Source organism: Chroicocephalus ridibundus, chromosome 2 (genome assembly GCF_963924245.1).
Source record: "Chroicocephalus ridibundus chromosome 2, bChrRid1.1, whole genome shotgun sequence".
NCBI classification, from domain to species: Eukaryota; Metazoa; Chordata; class Aves; order Charadriiformes; family Laridae; genus Chroicocephalus; species Chroicocephalus ridibundus.
Genome location: NC_086285.1, coordinates 157,045,647 through 157,052,225, shown reverse-complemented (window position 1 = coordinate 157,052,225; position 6,579 = coordinate 157,045,647).

Sequence of the window (6,579 nt, the reverse complement as noted above, 5' to 3'; positions counted from 1 at the left end):
CGTTTGACACGGTCTCCCACAGCATCCTCATAGGGAAGCTTAGGAAGTGTGGGTTAGATGAATGGACAGTGGGGTGGATAGAAAACTGGTTGAAAGATAGAGCTCAGAGGGTTGTGATTAGGGGCACAGAGTCTAGTTGGAGACCAGTGACGAGTGGTGTTCCCCAGGGGTCAGTACTGGGTCCAGTCCTGTTCAACATATTCATCAATGACCTGGATGAGGGGATAGAGTGCACCCTCAGCAAGTTTGCTGATGACACCAAGCTGGGTGGGGTGGCTGACACACCGGAAGGCTGTGCCGCCATACAGAGAGACCTGGACAGGTTGGAGATCTGGGCAGAGAGGAACCTTATGAAGTTCAACAAGGGCAAGTGTAGGGTGCTGCACCTGGGGAGGAACAACCCCATGCACCAGTACAGGTTGGGTGCTGACCTGCTGGAGAGCAGCTCTGTGGAAAGAGACCTGGGAGTCCTGGTGGACAACAGGATGACCATGAGTCAGCAATGTGCCCTTGTGGCCAAGAAGGCCAATGGCATCCTGGGGTGCATCAAGAGGAGCGTGGCCAGCAGGTCAAGGGAGGTCATCCTCCCCCTCTACTCTGCCTTGGTGAGACCGCACCTGGAGTACTGTGTCCAGTTCTGGGCTCCCCGGTTCAAGAGGGACAGGGAACTGCTGGAAAGGGTGCAGCGGAGGGCTACGAGGATGATTAGGGGACTGGAACACCTCTCTTATGAGGAAAGGCTGAGGGATTTGGGTCTCTTCAGTCTGGAAAAAAGACGTCTGAGGGGTGACCTTATCAACGCTTATAAATACTTAAAGGGTGGGTGTCAGGACGATGGGGCGAGGCTCTTTTCAGTGGTGCCCGGGGACAGGACAAGAGGCAATGGGCACAAACTGGAACATAGGAAGTTCCACCTAAACATGAGGAGGAACTTCTTTACCCTGAGGGTGGCAGAGCACTGGAACAGGCTGCCCAGAGAGGTGGTGGAGTCTCCATCTCTGGAGACATTCAAAACCCACCTGGACGTGTTCCTGTGTAACCTGCTCTAGGTGACCCTGCTCTGGCAGGGGGGTTGGACTAGATGATCTCCAGAGGTCCCTTCCAACCCTATGATTCTATGATTCTATGATTCTATGATACTCTTTTTATGTGGGCACATCCTGAGGTACATTTGATAAGATGTGAGGACCTCAAATCAATCTCAGATCTGACCGTGCATCTTTCCTTGGCCCATCGAAATGACCCCCCAGGTTAAGTGCAGGGATGGTTGTGCATAGTCCGAGTGATGCAAACAGAGGTGTGTTTTGAATAGCATACAATGCACATTTAAATGAATTTATTTAGTGGCCATGGTTAGAAACAGATGTGGCTTTTGCATTATTTCTTCTTGTAGGGTTGTTACATTGAAAAACTGTCTTTCCATCACTGGCCCCCGTATACGAATGTACTCAATCAGGACTAGCATGAAGTAAGAAGGCAGGAAGGACCTCCTGTAATCTCTGCATGTTTTGCATCCTGCTCAAGCTGTACACATCTGTGTACTGAGCAGACACAAAATAAAAAAAGGCTATTATGTGGCCCAGACAGGTTTACTCAGAGTCTGGTGGAGTCCGGAGTATTGCGATCCACATGATAAAACTGGTACAAAATGTTACTAATCAAAGACTTGGAAAGAAGATGAAGGGGAGAGAGAACGAAGCTGTCATTACCCACTATTTTGACTGTTGAATCTGGACTATTCATAGTAACACACCAAGTGTATCTATCCAATTGCAGTAACGAGTGACAGCTGACGACTTTGCAATTAGGTTTTCCTTCCCCACCTCTGAAATTAAGGTCATAACCTTTTCTATTTACTTTTGGGATGTGATAAATTAGAGCTTTGGCTTCATTACAAAAATTAATTAAAACAGTCACACAATGGCACCATTCATGGCTGTGCTTGTCCCTCCCCGCAGCATGTCCTCATGTCAGCTCGCTTTGGTTTCAGTCCCAAATTCCAGTACGTGCTAGTCTGCCTGTATTATTTGGATCAGTAGACTAGATTTTTCTTTTTGTCCATCTTCTTTGCTTCGTTGGAAGGGCTCCTCCTGTTTCTAACTCTTCTGTGTCTATTTTTTTCTTTTTGAAGAAACTCTACACTAGCAGGCTCTCAGCATGATCTGATCTGCCCAAAATGCTTTTTGGCCATGGAGTTTGCAGCAGAACTTTAACTTGGACTCATAGTAGAAACCTCTCCCTAACGACTTCTCCTTACTAACATCCCAGGTGTCTAGGTCTGGAAAAGAGGGTTAACATTCAAGTTGTTTTCATCAGAATTTCGAAAACTAAACATAACTAAAGAGATAGGGGCAAAAAGAAAAACCTGACTACTCCACGCTTTCACAGAATTGGAAGTCTGCCCACTGAAACATGTTTTATTTTTTTTCTAATACTTTTTTTTTTTCTAAACCATTTCTTTGTGAATGTAATGCTTGTTTTAAAAGCTGGATTTATGGACTGGCAAAAAATAATGTTTTCTTTTATAGGAGAAAGCATTGCATTATGTTTCACATGACCATGTCCTGAGGTGGTTCGACACACTGAGTTCTGTGCGTACCAATAAATACGGATCTCAGAGATTTCAGAAGTAGTGACCTACTAAAAATTGTTGCTTGATGGGAAATACAGAAGAACTCAGATCCATTTTCTATCACACCTAAAGGTGGAAATGGCCAACAAGGCTTGGACATGCTGGAGATAGAGCCCAACAGGCAACTTTGATATAGATGTGTAATTATACTGAAGTCAAAGTTGATGTTGCTTTAAAGAAGAGAACATGAACTATTTGCAAAAGTGACACCTATTACAGGCTTTACTTCTTCTTCTGAGCATTTAAGCATGTATGCAACTGCAAGCATAACCAGATTTTATTTTTTTTTTAACTTACTGCTTGTCTACACAGGTGCACTCAGGAAATTTTATCCAAATTAATTTAGGGCATGACTTTAAGATGCATCAGCCAAACAGCTTTAAAATGCGGAAGTGAGGCCAGTTTTTGTGGAGTGAATATGTCCACACCAGAACCTGATATAAGGTAATGAAGCCAGTTTGAAAGAGGGTTCACATGAACTGTTCACATGAACATGAGATTTAAATCTGTGTAGGCTGTAGATGAGAAACAAGAAGGTATCTACTGGGGAATGAGCATGGGAATGGTTATACAGGCTGCCCCTTCTTCATGAAACACAAAAGGCAGGGTCCTCCTCTAAGGCTAAAATAACCTTTCTTTGTAGGCTTCATTTTCAGACAAATCGGGTCCCTGCGTGACCCATCATATGGCTCCCTGAGCTCTGGTCCTGGTGACATGGGACGGTGTAGGAAGGAGGCCACGGCTGAGCGGCAAGTGTGGAAATATGCTGTCGGTGCTACTGTGGATGTGCACAGGATGGAAGTGCCCACCTGACCTCAGCTACAGGAACCCCGCTGGCCGTGTATTGATGTTCATCATGCAAGAGTTTCCAGAGCGACGAGAAGAGCGTTGCTTGGAAGGAGGTGATAGACCCGAGAGCCTTTTCTGAATCTACCAGCCTGAGATGTCAACCGTGACCAAGAACATTTCACATTCACACTACTGAAAAATGTGGCCTATCTGTAAAGCCCTTGACTCAACATGCAAGCCCCGATTCTCAGCTTTTGTGCCTTGTACACGGAGATCGCTGGGGAAAGACTTTTTTGTCCAACTTGTTGGTGAGGGGGGATGTGGAAGACAAATTTAGTCCCTTAAAAACAAGCATCTCGTCCTCTATGTGCTCTGAATGAATGACATCCTGTGTTGGACTTTGCTGAAAATGTTTTTTTTTTTTTTTTGCTTCTGAGAAAAGCTTACAGCTGCAAATGAGACCGCATTGATATTTTGCTGCAGAGTTGTTGCCTGTAGGTAGGCTTTAGATGGAGCTGTTCTATGGAAATCAATCCTGGTAAAGCAATAGCAGCTGTTATTTTGCCAGCAAGCAGAAATGATTGCAGAGGTACCCCCACTACAGCAATGCTACTTGGTAATTTAAAAACAATTTGGGACATAAATATAACCCGAATAAAGCTGTAGAACCACAACATTGTTATTTCCCATGTTCTAAAAGCAGCGGCTGTAAACACCAGCTTGCGAAAAAAAGCGAATTCTGCTTTGCCAGGTCCCCACCTCCACATACGACCAGTGAATCATTAAGCCTTTTTAGATACAATACAGATTTTTCACTAATGATAAGGAGGGTTCACTATTTAATATTTGTAATGCTGTTGAGATGGCTGGCTCACATGGCTGCTGTTGGGTTTGCTCCATTTTTCATCGATTCCTTTTGTCATCTTTCTGGCTGCGTTGCCGGCTATCGTACCTTTCCATCCAATTAGTAAAGCGAGCTCATCTGCTTTTCTGGACAGAGCAGGATTGTACCTGGTGAACACCTTGAGGACTGAAGGAAATCATGCCAGGGACTCTGTCTCTTGGGCTGATGATGGGCTCTTGGGCTCTTTTTTCTCAATCTATAAAGAGGAAAACACCGTCATCCTTCAAAATGTAAATCGTTATTAGAAAGCCTCAAACAGGGACAGAATGATGGTTTGTTTTTCAAGTTTATTAATATATCTTATGAAGGCTTGAGGATGAAAGATTCTGTGGCAATGTAATGGAGTATTATAATATTAATTTGCATCAATTTCTTAAAGAGATAATTCAATTAAACAGTTCAGCCTTTAGCAACCTATTTTTTAAAAATCGTATCTCTTTTTGAACTGTCAACCACTTGAAGGAACAGCCCTTGATTCTTTCTTGATTGTATGCTAGATGAGGCAATTTTTCCTTGGGGAATAACATTAGCTAAATTAGGAACACTGTAATTTAAAGGTGATTAAGTACCTTTTGTGATTGTTGTTCTATGACTTCAATCTGATAACACTTAAGTGCACGTGTAATCTAGTCTTCCACGGGGCTACTCACATTCATAAGTGGGCTTAAATCTTTGCAAGATCAGGACCTAAATAAGCGCCACAGTTAAACGGTTTACGGCACATTGACAGATTATACATTTGCCCTGACTGCAATGACATGTCACACTCACGCATGGTGCAAAACCACTCAAAATGCTTTTAAAAACTGGAATTTCCATTTCAGAGGAGAAAGCAAGGCACAGGAATGCGAATGGATACGCATAAGGCAAGGCCGAGGAGCAGCTGCGGACTCCTGACCCTCGGGGATTTGCGCCCTGGTTCACTCCGGCTGTACGTGGTGCCTTGGTGCTCTGATGGGAGAAGCAGCAGGAACAAGCCAGGCCAGGCAAAGTGACCAAGTCACTGCTCAACCTGCCCACTTCTCTCTGGAGAAAGTCTTTCCTAACCATCAGCCTTCTTGCGGTTTCAGCGGAATAGACTTCTTGTCAGCAGAGCACCCAAGGCGTTGAAGGATGTCAGAGCACGGGCTACTATTGCGCCGTTGACAAATTTTAAGGTTGACATCTGTTGGGGGTTGCCGAGTAAGCTGCACTCAGCCATCCCACCGTCAAGAAGTCGTGCTGGCATTTGCCCGTGCACCAGGATATTTTACAGAATGTCATCACTTGGTAATGAAACGTTCCCCGGTAACGATGGCTCACGAACACAGAAATAGCCTTTGCCCATAGTACAGTTTTGCAAATAATGCTGGCAGGAGGTGATTTGCTTGGAATCAATCAAGCGAATCCCAGAAATAAGGTGACAGATGGTAACCCGATGTTACCGCAACATCACTAAACTATTTTTTACTCGCACTTTAAACAACCATTTGGACTCAGGTCTTAAAAGAAAAATGTTAAGTTTCACTCTACAGCTGGTTGAAGCGGCATTGTCATCCCGCAGAAAATTCTATCATTACAAGTCACTAAAAGGCAGAATAAAATTAAAAGTCTGAAATTTCCTTCAATGCAAAAGAAAATGAGTCTTTCAGTTACCCAGACCTTCTTTGGATGGCTTTAAGTTATATGCCCTTGCTTTATTTTTAGCTGTGTTATACTATAAACAAACAGAAATTTTAAAATATAAAATTAATAAACTCATTATTCTAAGTGATATGTACAATGAAAATTTAACTAAATAAGTTTTGAAATAAAAACATTGGCAAGAAGAAATACTTTCCTGTTTGTAGTGTTTCGTTTTGATTTTTTGTCCCATGAATATGAAGGTTGTTGAAACCATTGTGTCCCCATTTTTCATGACCTAGCACCTAGAACAGAAAAATATTCCACCTGACCAGTTCTGATGAGGTTGCTCCAGGTTGTGACTGGGTACACTCGAGTTACGGTGGTTCAGCAAGTTACTCGCCACAACCAACGACGTGCACCATTTCTCCTTTCAAATTTGCAAAGTAAAAAACCATCCTCTTCCATTGTACGCCTAATTCACTCATTACAATTTATTGAGGCTTGAAATGTTTATTTCATTTTTCTGTTGTATACCCGTGTGCTGTTTCACCACCGTATGAAGACGTGTTGCTTAATACAGAGCAGACAGCCCTCATTTACTAACTAAAGCACTAACGCAGTCCTTTAATGACAACCCTTTCGTTATAGA